The sequence below is a fragment of the Pinus tabuliformis genome, chromosome X (assembly GCF_031772625.1).
Source record: "Pinus tabuliformis cultivar Carrire ecotype Pingquan chromosome X, CPIR1, whole genome shotgun sequence".
Taxonomy (NCBI): Eukaryota; Viridiplantae; Streptophyta; class Pinopsida; order Pinales; family Pinaceae; genus Pinus; species Pinus tabuliformis.
In genome coordinates, this window is record NC_142308.1 from 797,117,709 (window position 1) to 797,140,680 (window position 22,972).

Genomic DNA, 22,972 nt, shown 5'->3' on the forward strand with positions numbered 1-22,972 from the left:
TCCCTGCAAAAAGTGTCGAAAATTTCATCGTTTGAGCCAAAATATCAGAGGAAAAGTGAAAATCAGGGTTATATTAAAATCAGTGAAAAAGTGCTGAACAGGACATTAGAAAAGTGGGTTTTTTAAAAAGTAAATTTAAAACATGACCTCCAAGCCTATATATACAAGTTTTCATCAAAATCAAAGGCATTGTGCTAATCCAAGCCTTGGAGAAATGTTGCAAAAGGTGTGAATGTGCATCGTGAGTGTTTGAGGGAGTTGGAGGTAGTTTGAAGGAGCACGACGCATATACTCATGGGCGCGGTGCACACAGAGGGCGCGGCGCACATAGAGCTTGCCCGCAGTTCAAATTATCCACAGGCACGGCACATACCCAGGGCACGACGCACTGGGTTTTGTGCGCGACGCACACAGACCAGGGGCCGAAACAAGGCCAAATCACCTCCAAAGTTTTGTGAAGCCCATCAAATTAAGAGGTAGGCTCTTTGACATCATTGGTTCATCAAGTTTTATAAATGATATGGTGGTTTATAGCGATGTTTGAATGCAACCAAATTCAATAAATCAACCATAATAAATCACCAAAAAACCATGATGGCTAGGGTTTCTAAAGTGGGTTGTTAGTGCCAGGGTTCCATTCCACCCATCATTTTCCCCTCACATACCATTTTTCCTATCCTCCCTTTCTCATTTCTCCTAATATCCCTACCCTAAATTACTACCAAACCCTCTCACCTATCCCTCCACTATTTGGTCAACATAACATCCCAAACGCTACCCTATCGAAATACCCAAACTCCTCCCATATCCCTAAAAAAAATATTCCTATAACCCCTATTCCCATTATATTACCCCCTCCTAATACTCCCTTGTTTCATTGTCCCCTTGTTGGAAAATTATCAAAACAACATAGCTTTCATCATCATCGAAGGGGCAACATAAATTCAGTTTATAAAACAACATTCATGGCATCCGAGGTTTCATCAAAGTATGAGGAGGAAACCCACAGTGATACAGCTTCAGGAGAACAGGCCCCCAGGAGACATCGCTGGAGTGGCAAACATGTTAGAGATGAGCCAAACACCCTCATTGAGTTGCAAGCATGCCCTCTTGCTATGTCATGTTTCCAACATTTAGCATGTCTTGAATTTTTTCATCATGAGTTGGTCCGTCTTTTTGCACTTCACCTACATGGAGGTCAATCTATCTTCACTGGGGTCACTTTCACATTGACACCCGAATCCATATCAGTGGCAACATGCATACCAAATGTTGGAGAACAGTGGCATAAGAAAAAGAAGGTGGAGAGGCATCATTATGAGCCTTACATTAAGGCCATTTTTTTGAGTCAGCGTACAAGAGTCTTCCCGTTCAGATTTTTGAGAGATGAGTATGCTCTGCCCATGAAATTGATCTTGAAGTACTTCAGTTGTGAGGGGAGGTTTTCTCGCCTTTATGCCTATCACATCAGGTTTCTCATGCACTTTACCAGGGTGCGAATGATGAACCTCCCATTTTTCATTTGCGCGAACATAGAGAGGATGAAAAATTTCATGCAGCATAAGACCCCTCAGCAGCAGCTCAACAACGTTTATCACTTTGCTCTTATCCGGATTTTGGTGGATCATCAGTTGGGATTGCAGGGTATTGCTTGGGAGGACTTCATATCCCGTGACTTCTTCAATGCTCCATAGGTAGTATCAGAGGCAGAGCTTGAGATAGGTGGCCCATCTCACCAGTATGAGCGACATGAGGCTGCTACTATGCCAGTATACATCACCTATCAGAAAGGCAGTAAACCTTTGTTTGCAGCAGCAAAGCAAGTGTTATCTCCACCCGAGGTGGAAGGGGCCTCGCTTCCGACATCAGCATCACATGAGCAAGGCAGAGGTAAGGAGCCAGTGTAGGAGGAAGGGCCATCAGGTGAACGAGAGACCAAATTCGTTCTCCTCCATGATCATGAGACAGATACAGAACCAACAAATGCAGAGCTTACAGAGATCATCCAAGAGAAGCAATCAGTGATTGAGGCCTTATCCCTTGACTTAGAGAGGGCCAAGTGGAACATGAAGTACCTGGAGTAGAGAAACAAGCAGCTTGAGGACTAGCGGGTGATTATGGAGCTGCAAAACATTCGTGAGCATCACCAAGTTGCTCAAAGGAGAAGAGTTGAGCTCACATCATTGGAGCAAGAGATCAATGAGGATCGGGAGGCCCATATTGAGAGTGTGAACATGCACTTGGAGAGGCTACTAGACAAGGCCGATCAGGACCTTGCCTTGCTAAGACACATGGCTTATCACTACAGGACACGAAATATGAGTGCAAGGGCCCGGATAAGGAGCTTGAAGGCGAAATTGAGGAAAGCAACAAGAAAGGCAAAAGAGGAAAAAGAACAAGATCGGCTTCGAATCTTGGTTGAGGCTTCCTTGGCCCATCATAGCACCCCATAGAGAGCCTCCAACCCAAATTTCAAGAAATTTGGGGAATTTTTGGTCACATGACAAATTTTGGGCAAAACACAGGGTTTTTCTCCCTGTGGCGCGGCGCTAAAAATCTAGAGCTCCAAATGAGGAATGGTTTGAATTTTTGGATTCAGCATGGAAAATCATGACTACTGGTGCCCGGACAAGAGATTTGGGCAAGATCTGAGTCTCCTAGAGGTCAAAAACACCCAAAAGATGGTCTCTATGCCACTTTTTTGACACACAGGACGCAGTCTTGGGAGAATGAAGATTTGGTGGGGCAAATGAGCACCAAATTCAAAAATTCCAGTGGGGTTAGAAAGTAGATAGGACAGGATTTCCAGCAAGCCCATTTGGGCACATTTTGGACACCTGCAAGTGCCCCAAAACAAGCCCCAAAGTAGTGTGGCGCACAGAGAAAATGGCGCGGCACACAGAGGAAAAATTGCCAAATTTGCTTCCGTTTGGAGAAATTTCGGTTTGGGACTTCTCCAAGTGGGTCCGCTCATCTACACTTCAATTTTTTGGCACCAAAGGCGACATTTAAAGTATTTTTTCTCCAGATTGGCTTCTATCCAAGTGGTGAAGGAAGGCAAACGGTCACCCGAGCCAAATGTCATGTTTGTATCGCTGCACCTGTAGCTAATGGTTGGCTCTTCATCTCCATTTTGTAATGATTTGAGTAACTCCCCAACCCTTGGGAGTTCTATCTCTTCCTTACACATTCTATATATTGTATGCAAACTATTTGCAAAGGTTTGGTTGGCTTGTAACTTTTGGGAGACTGTGGGAAAGAAACTCTGTTTCTTCACTGTATATTTTTGACAGAGAATTAATGAAAGGCAGCGGCTTTGTTTCATGAGATTCTTGTGGTTGTGAGTGTAGCAAATGTGTCTCTTATGATTTCATATGTATTTCATTATGTTTCATAATTCAATTCATGTTCATTTCCAGTGAAATTTTCTGAGTGAGATTAGGTAGAATTCAATTTTATTGCTCTGCCTGTGGGAAAATTTCATGTTCAGTGTTTTTCTTCTGTTGAAAAGGATTCATGTAACTATGCCCTTTTCACTTTCTTCAGCAATCTATTCATTCCACGTTACCTCAAACTAGATTGCTACATTTTCCGTCTGCCTTGCCTCACGGAATAATCTGTGCCTTTGTATTAAATTCTCTGTTCTTTGCTGACCGTTCGTCCCATACCATCCCAGAAGCTTGGTCATTCATAAAAATTGTTTCTTGTATCCATATTCACTTACTAGCCTAAGATCAATATTTCATTGTAAGTCATCTCAGACCATTTTTTTCTTATCTATTCACTGAGCATGACTCGGAGAGAGCCCTCTCATGTTCTGGTAGGCTAGCTACTAGACTGAGCGTGGTTTGTGGTTACCCTGAATTTTGCCTTCCTTCATCCTAGGGAAGATTTAGGTGCTAACATAGTGGCGACTCCACTGGGGAACAAAATTGAAATCAAATCCCCTTGTTTCATAATAATTCTAAGCTTCCGGATGATGAGTATAGGATTGGATAGGATGAGTAAGTTGGTTGTGTCCTGTTATTTTTCTCAATAGCACTTTGGCTTCGAGACGATATACCAAAGCCAATCCAGACCCAGATCCTCCTCATATTTACGAAAACCCCAATTTGATTCCAAGACACCTTCGTCAAGAAAGCACCATAACTCCCGTGTTCAAATCCCATTCATGTCCCGACATTTTTGAGTATCTTGAAGAGCTTGAGTTTGACGAACGGTTTGAGATATCATTGTTTGAGTCTAAATCCGAAAGGGCTGTTGATTATACTGTCCCCAATCCGCAATTTCTTGTAAACCTAGAAACAGAAAGAGCTAATCAGTTAATTGATAATTATATTACGGCACAGCCCCAAACTCCAATTTCTAGCCCCTTACAAACTATGCACACTCCTCCAACACCCCCAACGCTAAATCCACCGAGAGTGATGGCTGCCCGTTTTGCACCCCTTGTTCTGCCCCAAATTCTTGATGATATGCCAGCGGATTATCAAAGTAAAATATCGTTTTTTCATGGCACTCCTAATAGCATTACTGCTCAGCAACATGTGGACAAAATGGCAGACATCTTTGAACTCAATGAGATCGATGCGGAGAACTTGGCAATGAGACTCTTTGTACAAACATTTGTAGGTGATGTGAGGAAATGGTTCAGAGGTTTGCCGACAGCAAGTATCACTACCTTGGTTGAACTACAAAGACAATTTTTAAATTGATGGGAAGTGAAAAAGAATCCCCTTCAAATTCTGGCTGAATATGAACAAATCAAACGAAACGCTGGTGAATCGGTCCAAGATTATTGTGTTAGATTCAATACAATTTACAATGAAATTCCATATCATCTAAATCCACCCATGGGAATAGCTATGATGAAATTTCCGGATGGTTTTGACGCTGATATGGCCTACCAATTAAAAGAGAGAGAACCGGCCACAATGGAAGACATGCAGAAAATCGCGGTCAGCGTTGAAGCAAATCTGTTGTCCAAAAGAGCTAGCGTGAAAGTAGAAAAGAAAATCACTATGAAAGAAGAGTATTCTTCAATGGATCAACTACTCAAAAAGGTAGAGAAAATGCTTGAAAGGGTGAAGCTCGACAAGCCTGAGCCACAAGTTAGAAATCCTAACTTCCATGGCCAGCAGCAGCCACAATATAGAATAAGACAGAGAGATCAGCGAACCCAAGAGCAGGCAGCACAACAGCCAGTACAGACACCTTTGCAGCAGAATTTTGTGCATGGACTGGAGTCAGATGAGGAAGGGAATGTAATAGGTGAAGAAAACCACCTCTTTTCTCCAGATGAAATCCCTACTTACGTTAACGAAGAAGAAGAGTGTGCGGTGATTTCAGTTGCACACAAAGACATGGATTTCATTCTAGCTAGTGACACTTTTTTAAAAGAAGAATCAGAGGAGTATCAAAGGGGGTATATGAATGCTCTATCCGCACAGAAGCAGCGATATTTGCTTAGAAATAGAGATGAGCTGGCCAAACCAATTCATAAAAAGGAGTTTGAAACAGCAAAGAATGATTCATCAGCTACACAAAGAAAGGGAAAGGAGGCGGTTGGTCCGAAGAGCAGCAAATCAAAATCAGCAGAACAATCACAACAACAAGCTGCATCAAAGGAAAAATAAAAGAAAGAAATCCCAGTCAAAGAGGTAGAAAAGACTCCCGCCTTTAGCTTAGAGAATGAGATTTCTAAGTTAAAGGTATCCATCCCCTTGACTGAAATAATGAAGAACAACAGTTATAGAGGACAAATATCTAAGATGTTGAATTTGGACCCAATGTTCGACATGGTAAATGTAGAAGATGATCAACCTGAAATGATTTTTGGGCCAGCATCGAATGGTGAGTCTCCTGACAGCGATGTGCCACCCTTCTATATCAGTTTACGATTACAAGATTTCGTGTTACATAATGCCATGTTCGATTCTGGAGCTTCTCACAATCTCATGCCCAAGGCTATCATGGATAAGCTCGGTCTGGACATCACCCGACAATACCACGATCTCTATTCATTTGATTCCAGCAGAGTGAGGTGTATAGGACTCATCAAAGACTTGGTTGTGTGTCTGGATCAGCTCCCAATGAAAAATGTTTTGATGGATGTGGTGGTAGCAGATATTCCTCCAAGGTTTGGCATGCTTCTTTCCAGGTCTTGGGTAGCGAAATTGAAATGGACACTACAGCTAGATTTCTCCTATGCAACGATTCCAGTGTTTGGACAAATGAGGAAACTATATCGGGAACAAAAAATGAAATATATGATCACCAGCAAGGAGAAACCAATAAATCATCCAATTAACTATGTACATACAGATTTAGAGTCTTTTGTTTTGTTTTTAGATAGTTTAAATGATATAGATAGTTAGATAGTAGAAGCAGATGATATTTCGGAAATAACAGAAAATTTCAGAGAAATTTTTAAGAAAGAAGGACAAGAAAAGCAGAAAAATGTTGGGCAATCAGCTGAAAGCAATGGACATCAAGCAAGCAAGGCCCATCAAACAGATTTTCAGCACTTACAAGAGGAGGAAGAAGCTTTGTGGACCATGGATTTTGATGGAGCAGTAGGAAATTGTTATGCCCCTATACTACTAGTGCAACCCCTTATTGTTATTAGTACAACCCACTTATTATATTGATGTACCCATGTAGTTCCCATATTGTTACATTGTGCCCCATAGAAGCCCACTATTGTTATTATTGTGCCCTTACATTATTATTGTTATGTCGGCTCTGATTATGTTATGACCCCTTAGACTCCTATATATAGAAAGCAGGTCTTTTCATTTGTATCATCCAAGAAGGGTTCATTTATGTAATGTAAAGGAGGTTGCCCCCTCGAAGAGGCTAAATCTTAAGGCTTGATCTATCTTTTCTATCTTTTTCTTGAGCTAGTTTCATAACAAAAATGATGGCGCTGGAATTGAAATTTGGGTACGCAGTCCTTTCTCCGCCCCAAACAAAGTGCCTAGCAGCGTGAGGTTTTGCTCTTACAAGTTGGCCTTTGAGTGTTCAAACAATGAAGCTGAATATGAAGCTCTGATTTCTGGCCTGAAGATTTTAAGAAAGCTGAATGTGGAAAGGATTTCGGTATATGGCGACTCCGAATTGGTAATAAAGCAGGTCAGAGGCGAGTATCAAGCAAAGCATCCTAGGATGTGGGCCTATCGTAATGCAGTTTTAGACATCTTAAAATTATTTTCAGAATACACCTTGACATGTGTGCCTCGTATACAAAATAGTATTGTTGATGCTCTTGCCAAGGCAGCAAGTAGTTTGAAGATCCCCATGAACTCCAGCAATAAATTTGAAATCCATGTCAAGCATCATCCAACCATTCCAAACAATCAGAGATATTGGCAAGTGTTTCAAGATGATGAGGAGATTAAGGATTTTCTTCAAAACAAAGGCAATTTCAAAGAAACCTCAATTGAAATTACGTAGGTAGGTAGAGTTCCTTTGGGTTGGAAATTCCTCCTTGAACCAGTTTCGTCCACTATTAAATAAATCAATGTATTTTGTTTCTTTTCGCTCCAGTCTGATCCGTTTCCTCAACATTATCAAATTCACTTAATTTTATCATTCACATTCACTACTTGTTGATAAGATATGTGGGTATTTATTCCCTTGTAATGTATGGATTTGTATTTATGCAAATAAAAAATTCTGATTTACATTATAATTAACTTAAGTGGATTAAAAAAAACTCAAAAGTTGTTTCCTTGATCTACTCTATCGAATTTTGTGAGGTATAATATTTATTATCCAACTTATATCATAATATAAATTTAAGATATTATTTAATAAGTAAATATGCATTTTAACATATATAAATTTTGTGATATAATTAAAAATATGTGAATTGAATAATTTAAAATTTATGTAAGTTAAATCTATGTCACATGGTTCAGCTTGATACCTCTAGAAGAAATTTTTGATCAGGATGATGTAGCCCGCAAGCCAACATTGCAGCCAATAGAGAAGAGTGTAGAAGAGGTCAACATCGGAACAGTTTCCAATCCTAAGTTGGTAAAATTGTCTAAAGCATTGTCGCCAAAGATCAAGGACAAATACATCAGTTTGATGGCTTCATTTGCAGATGTGTTTGCTTGGGACTATTCTGATTTAAAGACATATGATACCAATATTATTCAGCACACGATACCCATCAAACCCAATCAAAAATCATTTATACAGAAGCTGAGAAGGATAAATCCAAAGTTGCTGCCATCTATTGAAAAGGAGGTAAACAGGTTGTACAAGTCAGGTATCATTGTGCACATCAGATTTTCTGATTGGATCTCTAACTTAGTGCCCGTACGCAATAAGACAGGTGAGATCCGCTTGTGCATTGATTTCATAAATCTCAATAAAGTCTCATTGAAGGACAACTATCCACTACCCAAAATGGACCATATACTTCAGGGAGTAGTGGGGGCATCTCGTATGTCACTACTTGATGGTTATTCTGGATATAACCAAATTTCTGTCCATGAGGATGACCGAGACAAGGCAGCATTCACCACTCCATGGGGGACCTTTCATTATGCCAAAATGCCTTTCGTTTTAAAGAATGCAGGTGCCACATTGTTGGAAATAATACTAAGAGGGGGGGGGGGGTGAATCAGTATTATCATATCAATAAAACTTTTCAAATTTCATGCTCAGAAACATATACGCTACTTCAGTTAAGTGAACCAGCATGTACACGCTACTGTGTCTAAAGCAACTAGCGTATATCCAGAAATCTTATGATTCAGTTAGCTTATCTTCAGTAAATGCATCAGAACATTATTAACCACATTGACAGTAAACAGGTGCAGTATAACAGAACAGATCATCACATAAAAGCCACACACATGAACACCATGATATAAGGTGGAAACCCAATGTGGGTGAAAACCACCTGCTGCAAGTCGTCTCTTTCTTTCTTTAATAAGAATCTTCAGTTTACAATCTTTTGTACTGGTGCAGCCTTATACCAGTACGCAGGCTACAACCTGCAGAGGGCTACAACCCTCTCTCGTTTTCCAACTACCTTTGGAAGGGAGCTACAACCCCCTCAGCTCTTGTACTAGCCGATCCATTTACTAGTACGTAGGTGTTGACCCTACAGAAGGCTACAACCTTCTTTCCTACAGGGACCACGTTTCATCAATTTTCAGACTGGATCAATGAGTATAAAACAAACACTGTTGCAATACAATCATCAACTTATACTTGCATCACAATTCTCTAGATCACCCAATACTGAATCATTGAAACCCTGTCATCAAGAACACAGAACACAAACCAGAACCCAGAACTCTGCAACAACCACCAGAATCAACAACAACCTGAAATATCAAATCTTATTATGCATACGCTACTTCTATATACCAAAACCGTGTGTATACGCACTTTCTCCAAAGGCAACCCGCGTGCAGATCTAGAAATAATTACTTATACCTTCGCTGTCAGATCCGACCCTTGCCAAGTGTCTCGAACAGATAACCAGCAATACCAGATCTTCTCACTTCATCAGACACACATTGCTTACTCAACTTTGCCTAATGATCTTCTCCTTATATAGCCTTAGGCACTTCACGATACCACGGACCAAAACCATAGTAACACAATACCATCAACTTCAAAACTAGGGATCGACACGCCCGTCGAGACACCATGGTCCAAAACCATAGGTACAACTTCCAAGGACTAACCGCCACGGACCAAAGGTACTTTTCACATGTACGCACTTTTCTTGAAGCCAACCTGCGTGTACACGCTGGTTTTCCTTAATGAACCTGCGTATATCTCTTTCTTGTCCTGTTGTACTGAGATCTGTCCTCTGATCAAGTTGCCATCACTTGTACCTGTCTCTGAGTGAGTTGCCATCAAGGACAACACTTGTATCATAATGCCAACAATCTCCCCCTTTGGACTTGATGGCAACCACCACACCAAGTCACTCTCCCCCTTTGACATCAAGGGCAAAGGGCGGACCAAGATATTCTCTTCTTTGGTATACCTTCTGCTGTCCATACTCCCCCTGAGTACCTGCTGAAATCTCCAAATGTGCTCCCCCTTTGTGTATGCCAAAGTGTACCAATCTATCCATGCTCCCCCTGAGCAGATGCAGGTTCTAAGACCAGCAATAACTAACATTTATCATATATGATCTGTACCATACGCATAAGCCTGCAATACCATTCCTTTGATCAAACAACAAGATGTATCATTTAGTTTCATCAGCAACTTCCAATCATAATGCCAACAATGAATAATTTGAAGTGTATGCTCCCCCTGAGCGTGAGCCAACCATGACTGAACCATTTCCTGAGTCTGTTCTACTGCCCTTTATGCTCCCCCTGAGCCTGAGCCAACCATGACTGAACCTTTTCCTGGGTCTGTTCTGTTGCCCTTTCTACATATATGCGACTTTGCAGCCTGTAACTCACGTATATACGCGACTTCTCTTCATTATATCATCGTATGCAAGATGGAATACTGAAATTCATCACTTTTAGATTCCCCTGTGTCTGTTGTGTCAGCTGTCTGAATTATGCCACACCTTTCTGTCTCTGTCTTCTTCAATTCCTGGAACTGTGATGATGTATGGTCCTCTTGTTTTGAATTTTGAAATCTGCTCCTGCATTCCCTTGCTTTATGCCCATAGTTGTTGCATGTATAACATCTTACATATTTCATGTTCCTTCTATCGCAATCAATTTCTTTGTGTCCATATGCATTGCAGGCAAAGCAATATCCTCTGAAATACCTGGGATGCGATGATCTTTTGTAATGGTCTTGAACCATTCTACTTCTACATCTAGCTGCAACATGTCCAAGATTATGACATACATAACATTCAACATTATTCAGTGGAGGAAATAATCGTCTATCACTTCCATAGTTAGGAGTAAAGGATCTTCCTTGAGGAATTTCTTTCCTTGGTTGTTCCTTGTTTAGCATTTCAGATTTCTCATTAGAATTCCTTGCCTCACCTTGTGCACTAGATTCACCTTCAACATATTCATGAAAACCAAGACCAGTTTTGATAGCAGGAGTCCTTTGACTATTAAGAATATCATCCAAGACTCTAGTACTATCTTGAAATCGTAAAAGCTTATCCTTTTCTTCTAGTTTACCTTTCAAGATATTTACCTCAACTTGATGTTGTTCTTCCTTTCTCAGATATTGATTCCTTAGGTCTTCTTCAGCTTTTCTTCCTTCTTCCACTTGTTGCTTTAGTTTGATCACTTCATGTTCTTGATCTTCAAGAGCTTCTCTATTCTGTTCTCTTGATTTTTTAAGATCTTCTTTTAGAGAGAGGATCTTTGATTCAAGTCTCTGAATAGTTATGCTCTGATCCTTTACTATATCCTGCAATTGCTCCCTTACCCTGGTTTCTATCTCCAATTGTTCGTTTAATTTGGTAACTTCTTCAGTTTCTGCATTCTTCTGTTCATGTGCCATGAGACTTCTAATATCTTCACTATTATTGGATGAAGCATTCTTCTTTTCATGTGCCATGAGACTTCTAATATCTTCACTATCATTGAATGAACTTTTAATATGGGTATAATAGCTTCTACCATCTTCTTCAGATATCTTTCCTTTGTTATGAGGGCATCTAGCAGCATAGTGACCAACTATACCACATAGAAAACATTTGAAAGGTAGCTTACCTTTGAACCGTCCAGTTCCCCGTTCAAGATTCTTAACAAAATTTACCTCATCTTCTTCCTCTGACGCTTCGAATGTGGCTTCTGATGGTACCTCTTGTCGCATTTCAAAAGCAGTTAAGATCCCATGAAGCTGTGACATGGTGATTTTCTGCACATTCTCCTTTTCTTCTATGGCAGATAGTTTAGAATCAAATTTAGCAGACAGAGATCTCAAAACCTTTTCAACTAAGACAACTTCCTCAAATTCTTCACCCAGATCCCTCATACAATTTACAATCTCATCCATACGCAGGAAATAATTAGCTATGCTTTCATTACTATGCATCTTAAGAGTTTCATATCGGATTCTGAGAGTTTGAAGCTTTGCTCTTTTTACCTGATCATCTCCTTCGTAGCTTGTAACGATTTTGTCCCATATTTCCTTGGCTGATTTGAAATGCATGATCTTCATAAATTCTGATTGTGTCAAACTACTCAATAGGACAGTAACAGCTTTGGCATTGAGCTCATAATGCTTTTTCTCTGCTGGATCTGTAGGAGTTACTGATGGGAATTTGTATCCTCCTACGATTCCCCAAACTTCTGCTCCAAGAGATTGTAGATATGCAGTGGTTCTTATCTTCCAGTGGGTAAAATTGTTCCCGTCAAAGACTGGTGGCCTGATGTGTGCCTCTCTTTCTGGATTAGCCATTCTGATGGATCTTTTCCTTCAAGCGATCAAGCTTCCTCTGAAGGACCTGCTCTGATACCAATTATTGGAAATAATACTAAGAGGGGGGGTGAATCAGTATTATCAGATCAATAAAACTTTTCAAATTTCATGCTCAGAAACATATACGCTACTTCAGTTAAGTGAACCAGCGTGTACACGCTACTGTGTCTAAAGCAACTAGCGTATATCCAGAAATCTTATGATTCAGTTAGCTTATCTTTAGTAAATGCATCAGAACATTATTAACCACATTGACAGTAAAAAGGTGCAGTATAACAGAACATATCATCACATAAAAGCCACACACATGAACACCATGATATAAGGTGGAAACCCAATGTGGGTGAAAACCACCTGCTGCAAGTCGTCTCTTTCTTTCTTTAATAAGAATCTTTAGTTTACAATCTTTTGTACTGGTGCAACCTTATACCAGTACGCAGGCTACAACCTGCAGAGGGCTACAACCCTCTCTCGTTTTCCAACTACCTTTGGAAGGGAGCTACAACCCCCTCAGCTCTTGTACTAGCCGATCCATTTACTAGTACGTAGGTGCTGACCCTACAGAAGGTACAACCTTCTTTCCTACAGGGACCACGTTTCATCAATTTTCAGACTGTATCCATGAGTATAAAACAAACACTGTTGCAATACAATCATCAACTTATACTTGCATCACAATTCTATAGATCACCCAATACTGAATCACTGAAACCCTGTTATCAAGAACACAGAACACAAACCAGAGCCCAGAACTCTGCAACAACCACCAGAATCAACAGCAACCTGAAATATCAAATCTTATTATGCATACGCTACTTCGATATACCAAAACCGCGTGTATACGCACTTTCTCCAAAGGCAACCTGCGTGCAGATCTAGAAATAATTACTTATACATTCGCTGTCAGATCCGACCCTTGCCAAGCGTCCCGAACAGATAACCAGCAATACCAGATCTTCTCACTTCATCAGACACATATTGCTTACTCAAATTTGCCTAATTATCTTCTCCTTATATAGCCTTAGGCACTTCACAATACCACGGACCAAAACCATAGTAACACAATACCATCAACTTCAAAACTAGGGATCGACACGCCCGTCGAGACACCATGGTCCAAAACCATAGGTACAACTTCCAAGGACTAACCGCCACGGACCAAAGGTACTTTTCACATGTACGCGCTTTTCTTGAAGCCAACCTGCGTGTACATGCTGGTTTTCCTTAATGAACCTGCGTATATCTCTTTCTTGTCCTGTTGTACTAAGATCTGTCCTCTGATAAAGTTGCCATCACTTGTACCTGTCTCTGAGTGAGTTGCCATCAAGGACAACACTTGTATCATAATTCCAACACACATTTCAGCGTGCAATGGACTTGGATTTTGCGAATGAGAAGGATGTGTTTTTGGTGGTGTACCTGGATGATTTGATGGTGTTTTTCAAATCTGATGAAGAGCACATGCATCATCTAAAAACTGTCTTTCAAAAGTGCAGAAAATATGGTTTATCGCTGAATCCTAAGAAGAGCTTGTTCGCCATGGAGGAAGGAAAATTACTTGGGCACATTATTTCAAAGGATGGCATTCGTATTGACCCAGCACGTGTGCAAGCAATTCAGCAAATCGATCTACCCCGAAATAAAAAAGAGATACAATCGTTCAATGGTAAGATGAATTTTCTGCGTCGCTTTGTACCTAATCTTGTTGAACACTTAAGAGAGATGACCAACATGCTCAAGAAGGACAGACAAGTGAAATGGACATAGGAGGCTGTAAAATATTTCAATTTGGTCAAATTGGCCCTTTCTTCAGCTCCTGTTCTAGTCAGCCTGGACTACACTCAAGATTTCATACTGTTTTCATTTGCTTTGGAGCACACTATGGCAGCAGTATTATTGCAAAAAAGAGATGATCATGAAAGACCCATTGCATTCTTCAGCAGGGCTATAAGAGATGCAGCTTTAAAGTACAACATCATTGAGAAGCAAGCCCTGGAACTGGTGAAGGCATTGAAGGATTTCCGAGTATATATTCTACATTCTCATATTTTGGCATATGTTCCTAACGTTGTTGTAAAAGATGTTTTAGTGCAGACCGATCCGGAAGGAAGAAGAGGCAAATGGATTTTAGCCTTGCTGGAATATGATGTGGAAATAAAGCCCACAAAGCTGGTCAAAGGACAGGGGTTGGCGGAGTTAATGGTCGAATAACACTCGCATGCCTTGGACATAAATCTAATCACTGCTATGTCTGATGAGAATGAGGAAATATCATCAATTCAGGTATCAGAAATGTTCGCTCTGTCCCCATGGTATTCAGATATAATATATGTGCTAAAAAATCTATCACCACCGCCCGAAATGACTAGAAATAAAGCGAGAACACTCAAGTTGAAGGCTGCCAAGTTTTTCATTCTAAATTCTGCGCTATATTGGAAAGATCCAGATGGCATTTTGTTGAATTGTTTGGTGGAAGAGGAGGCAAAGGAAGTCATGGAGGATTTCCACAGAGGAGAGTGCGGAGGTCACCTTTTTTGGAAGTCAACAACAAATAAAATTTTGAGAGCAGGGTACTATTGGCCTACATTGTTTGCTGATGTGTACAAGATGGTAAAGCGCTGTCATAAATGTTAGATTTTCGAAGGAAAACAGAAACTACAGCCTTTGCCACTTAAGCCTATTGAGGTGAGCACTCCTTTCCAGCAGTGGGGGTTGGATTTCGTTGGTGAAATTCATCCCACTTCTTCCAGACAGAATAGATGGATCCTTACAACGACAGATTATTTCACAAAATGGATTGAGGCAGCTCCCACTAGACAAGATACAGATATGGTAATCATTTCATTTCTTGAAAATAACATCTTGTCTCCTTTGGTTGTCTGAATAATTTAATCACTGATAATGCAGTAGCTTTCAAATTAAAGAGGATGGTAGAATTTTGTCATAAATATCACATCATTTTGGGTCACTCAACTGCCTATCATCCGCAAGGCAATGGATTGGCGGAGTCTTCAAATAAATCGTTGGTCAAAATCATCAAGAAGCTGCTGGAAATAAATAAAAGGAGCTGGAATAAGAGGTTGGTCCATGCGCTTTGGGCAGATCGGATCAGTCAGAAAAAATCCATTGGTATGTCACCGTTTTAGCTTGTTTATGGAGTTGACACAGTATTTCCCACCTCTCTTGTTGTCCCGGTAGTCAGACTTCTTCAGGAGGCAGGAAGTGAAGAAGATCCCATGCAGAGAAGGTTGAATCAAATGGTCCACTTGCAGCAGACAAGAGAAGAATTTTTCAAGAACACATCCAAATTGCAGGAGAAAATAAAGAAAATCTATGACAGAAAAGAAAAGGCAAATAAATTTCAGTTGGATGATGTGGTGCTGAAGTGGGATGCAAGGAATGAAGAGAAAGGTAAGCACGGAAAGTTCGAGAATCTTTGGAGAGGTCCTTTCAAGATTGCAGCATATAGGGATCAGAATGACTTTCTTCTGAAGGAAATGAATGGGGAAGATTGTCCAGGAGGGCCAATCAATGGTCGGCTGCTCAAGTGGTACCACTGCTGAGCTATTAACGCTACTTCCACTGTCATTGTAAATACCATTTTTATTTCAATTTGGTTTCAGTCTGTCAAGTTAGTTTTTGAGTCATTTCAATGTCAATTTCGAGTCAATTTCTTGGTCATTTCAGTTTCATAAATAAATTAGAGTCCTGTGTTGTAGTCGAAATGATGACTCCATAGCCCAATGAACAAAAGGCACTGTCTAGCTCCTCCAAAGATCTGTTGTTCTTGGCACCTCCAAGGAGCTACCATCCCCCATTGGAGCCAATGTTAGAGTCGGTCTGGTCAGTCCTCCGTCAGAGATCAAAACTCTTTATGCATTTCATTTTTATGTGTCCCGCTCCATTCATTTAGCTGCATTCCACTAGGGGCATGCCATGATCTAACGGAGAAAGTCATGATAGTCATTTCCCCTCATGTCTAGTGCCTGCTGGCTTATGTCTTTGTGTCAAATAATAAAAAAGTCCATGAAAGTCAAGTTCTGGTCCTTCAACGGACAAAGGTCATTTTTGGTCATTTGGTCTAGGAATTAAAACAATTTGGCCTTTAATATGCCCAGTAAAGCCATGCAGGCCAGAGGGATACTCTTGCAAAGTAATGATCCGCAGAGTTTCATCATCATATTGATAGACTTCGAGTATTCTTCAAAATTTTGTTTTGAAGAAAAGTCAAATAGTGTCATTTGTGACAAAATTTTCAAAAAGAGTCGACAGTTGATTTCTTCAGGTGCAGTCATGGTTCCCGTGACCAGATGCTGTGTCATGCAATCCCTGCAAAAAGTGTCAAAAATTTCATCGTTTGAGCCAAAATTTCAGAGGAAAAGTGAAAATTAGGGTTATATTAAAATCAGTGAAAAAGTGTTGAACAAGACATTAGAAAAGTGGGTTTTTTAAAAAGTAAATTTAAAACATGACCTCCAAGGCTATATATACAAGTTTTCATCAAAACCAAAGGCATTTTGCTAATCCAAGCCTTGGAGAAACGTTGCAAAAGGTGTGAGTGTACATCGTGAGTGTTTGAGGGAGTTGGAGGCAGTTTGAAGGAGCACACGGTGCATATACTCAGGGGTGTAGCGCACACAGAGGGCGTGGCGCACACAGAGCCTGCCTGCAGTTCAAATTTTCCACAGGCGCGGCGCATACCCAGGGCGCAGCGCACTGGGTTTTGCGCGCGACGCACACAGACCAAGGGCCGAAACAAGGCCAAATCACCTCCAAAGTTTTGTGAAGCCCATCAAATTAAGAGGTAGGCTCTTTGACATCATTGGTTCATCAAGTTTTATAAATGATATGGTGGTTTATAGTGATGTTTGAATGCAACCAAATTCAATAAAATCAACCATAAGAAATCACCAAAAAACCATGATGGCTAGGGTTTCTAAAGTGGGTTGTTAGTGCCAAGGTTCCATTCCACCCATCGTTTTCCCCTCACCTACCATTTTTCCTATCCTCCCTTTCTCATTTTTCCTAATATCCCTGCCCTAAATTACTACCAAACCCTCTCACCTATCCCTCCACTATTTGGTCAACATAACATCCCAAACCATACCTTGTTAAAACCCCAAACCCTACCCTATCGAAATACCCAAACTCCTCCCATATCCCTAAACAAAATTCTCCTATAACCCCTATTCCCATTATATTATCCCCCTCCTAATACTCCCTTGTTTCATTTTCCCCTTGGTGGCAGATTATCAAAACAACATAGCTTTCATCATCATCAAAGGGGCAGCCTAAATTCAATTTATAAAACAGCAGTCATGGCATCCGAGGTTTCATCAGAGTATGAGGGGGAAACCCACAGTGATACAGCTTCAGGATAACAATGCCACAAGAGACATCACGAGAGTGGCAAACATGTTAGAGATGAGCCAAACACCCTCACCGAGTTGCAGGCATGCCATCTTGCTATGTCATGTTTCTAGCATTTAGCATCTCTTGAATTTTGTCCAAGGGTGGCAAATGTCAGAGTTCATCATGAGTTGGCCCGTCTTTTTGCACTTCACCTACATGGAGGTCAGTCTATCTTGGCTGGGGCCACTTTCACATTGACACTCGAAGCCATATCAGTGGCAACAAGCATACCAAATGTTGGAGAACAGTGGCATAAGAAGAAGAAGGTGGAGAGGCATCATTATGAGCCTTACATTAAGGCCAGTTGTTTGAGTCAGCTTACAAGAGTCTTCCCATTCAGATTTTTGAGAGATGAGTATGCTCCACTCATGAAATTGATCATGAAGTACTTCAGCTATGAGGGAAGGTTTTCTCGCCTTTATGCCTATCACATCAGGTTGCTCATGCACTTTACCAGGGTGCAGATGATGAACCTCCCATTTTTAATTTGCGGGAACATAGAGAGGATGAAAAATTTCATGCAGCATAAGACCCCTCAGCAACAGCTCAACAGTGTTTATCACTTTGCTCTTATCCGGATTTTGGTGGATCATCAGTTGGGATTGCAGGGTATTTCTTGGGAGGACTTCATATCCCGTGACTTCTTCAACACTCCACAGGTAGTATCAAAGCCAGAGCATGAGATAGGTGGCTCATCTCATTAGTATGAGTGACATGAGACTGCTACTATGCTAGTATACATCACCTATCAGATAGGAAATAGACCTTTGTTTGCAGCAGCAAAGCGAGTGATATCTCCACTCGGGGTGGAAGGGGCCTCGCTTCCGACATCGGCATCACATGAACAAGGCAGAGGTAAGGAGCCAGTGCAGGAGGAAGGGCCATTAGGTGAACGAGAGACCGAATTCATTTTCCTCCATGATCATGAGATAGATACAGAACCAACAAATGCAGAGCTTACAGAGATCATCCAAGAGCAACAATCAGTGATTGAGGCCTTATCCCTTGACTTGGATAGGGCCAAGTGGAACATGAAGTACCTGGAGCATAGAAACAAGTAGCTTGAGGACCAGTGGATGATTATGGAGCTGCAAAACATTCGTGAGCATTGCCAAGTTGCTCAAAGGAGAAGAGTTGAGCTCACATCATTGGAGCAGGAGATCAATGAGGATCGGGAGGCCCATCTCGAGAGCGTGAACATGCACTTGGAGAGGTTACTGGACAAGGCCAATCAGGACCTTGCCTTGCTGAGACACATGGATTATCATTACAGGACACGAAATATGAGTGCAAGGGCCCGGATAAGGAGCTTAAGGGCGAAATTGAGGAAAGCAACAAGAAAGGAAAAAGAGGAAAAAGAGAAAGATCGGCTTCGAATCTTAGCTGAGGCTTCCTTGGCCCATCATAACACCCCATAGAGAGCCTCCACCCCAAATTTCAAGAAATTTGGGTAATTTTTGTTCACATGACAAATTTTTGGGCAAAACACAGGGTTTTTCTCCCTGTGGCGCGGCTCTAAAAATCTAGAGCTCCAAATGAGGAATGGTTTGAATTTTTGGATTCAGCATGGAAAATCACGACTACTTGTGCCCAGACAAGAAATTTGGGCAAGATATGAGTCTCCTAGAGGTCAAAAACACCCAAAAAATGGCCTCTCTGCCCCTTTTTTGACACACAGGAAGCAGTCTTGGGAGAATGAAGATTTGGAGGGGCAAATGAGCACCAAATTAAAAAATTCTAGTGGTGTTAGAAAGTAGACAGGACAAAATTTCCAACAAGCCCACTTGGGCACATTTTGGACACCTGAAAGTTCCCCAAAATAGGCCCCAAAGTAGCGTGGTGCACAAAGAAAATGGCACAGCGCATAGAGGAAAAATTGCCAAATTTGCTTCCGTTTCGCGAAATTTCGGTTTGCGACTTCTCCAAGTGGGCCTGCTCATCTACACTTCGGTTTTTTGGCAAAAAAGGTGACATTTAAAGTATTTTTTCTCCAGATTGGCTTCTATTCATGTGGCGAAGGAAGGCAAACGGTCACCCAAGCCAAATGTCATGTTTGTAGCGTTGCACCTGTAGCTGATGGTTGGCTCTTCATCTCCATTTTGTAATGATTCGAGTAACTCCCAAACCCTTGGGTGTTATATCTCTTCCTTACACATTATATATATATTGTATGCAAGCTATTTACAAAGGGTTGGTTGCCTTGTAACTTCTGGGAGACTGTGGGAAAGAAACTCTGTTTCTTCACAGTATATTTTTGACAGAGAATTAATGAAATGCAGCGGCTCTATTTCATGAGATTCTTGTGGTTGTGAGTGTAGCAAATGTGTCTCTTATGTTTTAATATGTATTTCATTATGTTTCATAATTCAATTCATGTTCATTTCCAGTGAAATTTTCTGAGTGAGATTAGGTAGAATTCAATTTTATTGCTCTGCCTGTGGGAAAATTTCATGTTCAGTGTTTTTCTTTTGTTGAAAAGGATTCATGTAACTATGCCCTTTTCACTTTCTTTAGCAATCTATTCATTCCGCATTACCTCAAACTAAATTGCTACATTTTCCGCCTGCCTTGCCTCACGGAATAATATGTGCCTTTGTATTAAATTCTCTGTTCTTTGCTGACCGTTGGTCCCATACCATCCCAGAAGCTTGGTCATTCATAAAAATTGTTTCTTGTATCCATATTTACTTACTAGACTAAGATCAATATTTCATTGTAAGTCATCTCATACCATTTTTTGCTTATCTATTCATTGAGCGTGACTCGGAGAGAGCCCTCTCCTATTCTGGTAGGGCTAGCTACGAGACTGAGCATGGTTTGTGGTTACCCTGAATTTTGCCTTCCTTCAACCTAAAGTAGATTTAGGTGTTAACATAGTGGCGACTCCACTGGGGAACAAAACTGAAATCAAATCCCCTTGTTTCATAATAATTCTAAGCTTCCGGATGATGAGCTTAGGATTGGATAGGCTAAGTTGGTTGTGTCCTGTGATTTTTCTCAATAGCACGCTGGCTTCGAGACGATATACCAGAGCCAATCCAGACCCGGATCCTCCTCATATTTACGAAAACCCCAATTTGATTCCAAGACACCTTCGTCAAGGAAGCACCATAACTCCCGTGTTCAAATCCCATTCATGTCCCGACATTTTTGAGTATCTTGAAGAGCTTGAGTTTGACGAACGGTTTGAGATATCATTGTTTGAGTCTAAATTCGAAAGGGTTGTTGATTATACTATCTCCAATCCGCAATTTCTTGTAGACCTCGAAACAGAAAGAGCTAATTGGTTAATTGATAATTATATTGCGGCACAGCCCCTGATCAGGTGCTCATGTCCTAAGTGTCGTAAAATGCTCAAAATTTAAAATGCTTAGAATTGGTTCAAAGTGGAACGAATAGAAAGTGCTCGTCCTCCTGATTCTGGCACCATGAATGGTTCGAAAAACGGTCGCCGTATGAGAAAGTTATGGCAAAAAGAAGAATTTCTCAGTAACATTGGAAATTTGAATTTTTCAAAAAAAAATAAAAAAGAATATTCCAGGGAATATTTCGTGGAATATTCTAGGGAATATTCCTTGTTGGCCAACCAATCACAGGCTGCCACGTGGCAAGATCGGAGGCTGCCACGTGGCCTGGGTGACATCAGCAGTTATGTTCAAAATTTTTTGGTCGGATTGTGAATCGAACCCACGACCTCATCAACAACAATTCAACACTTTACCATTGCACCAACACAGCCAGACATATCATGTGGGCGGCATGAAATATTTTTAAAGTTTAAAACTATTGATGGGTCAGAAATGAAGGGGGCTAGCCCCTAAGCGGCCAGCCCCCATACCATATGACTAGGTGCCGAAAACCGTGGCCTAGCTCCTAACCCCAGCGCGGAATCTCATGCTAACCGCCAACCGGATTTTCGGTAACATGCAATTTTAAACAACCAGTTAATGCCCGGTTTGTTTGGCAGAGATTCTGGCAGGAGCACCAAAATTGGCGGGCCCGCCATATTTGGCGGGCCTATCTAGACGTAACTAAAGTTAGCTGGAGTTTTTGTAGGGGCAGCTGGCAGTTGGGAGTAAATGGCCATAACTTTTGCTAGGAAAGGCAGTTTTGGATGATTTTTTTTTTTGATTTTGGGTATTTTCGACCTTCTGAAGCCATTGGTGCAGGTCTTATAGCCATATGAGGTCATTTGCAGAGGTTTTGGAGCCATGAAAGTTTTAGGAGCCACCAGGGCCCAGTATTGTGAAGACTGTATAGGGTTGCAGGTATCCATTGGAGGTGATCCAATAGTCAATCCTGAAGAATTAAAGTGTTCTGAATCCATTTTTACCATCTATTCCACCTTTAGATGCTTCTATTCAGCTGTATATTCAATTTTAGCATTTAATGAAAACAAGGACAAGCCCATTTGGGAGCTTTGGACCCAGCAGACGTAGCCCAGGAGGGGTGAACTGCTTTATCAACTTCTTTTCCATCTGTGGTTAATTTATTTTGTAGAACAAATTCGTTTTAATGTGTTAAATAGTAAAAGGAAATATTCGTGAGCATCGCCAAGTTGCTCAAAGGAGAAGAGTTGAGCTCACATCATTGGAGCAGGAGATCAATGAGGATCGGGAGGCCCATCTCGAGAGCGTGAACATGCACTTGGAGAGGTTACTGGACAAGGCCAATCAGGACCTTGCCTTGCTGAGACACATGGATTATCATTACAGGACACGAAATATGAGTGCAAGGGCCCGGATAAGGAGCTTGAGGGCGAAATTGAGGAAAGCAACAAGAAAGGAAAAAGAGGAAAAAGAGAAAGATCGGCTTCGAATCTTAGCTGAGGCTTCCTTGGCCCATCATAACACCCCATAGAGAGCCTCCACCCCAAATTTCAAGAAATTTGGGTAATTTTTGTTCACATGACAAATTTTTGGGCAAAACACAGGGTTTTTCTCCCTGTGTCGCGGCTCTAAAAATCTAGAGCTCCAAATGAGGAATGGTTTGAATTTTTGGATTCAGCATGGAAAATCACGACTACTTGTGCCCAGACAAGAAATTTGGGCAAGATATGAGTCTCCTAGAGGTCAAAAACACCCAAAAAATGGCCTCTCTGCCCCTTTTTTGACACACAGGAAGCAGTCTTGGGAGAATGAAGATTTGGAGGGGCAAATGAGCACCA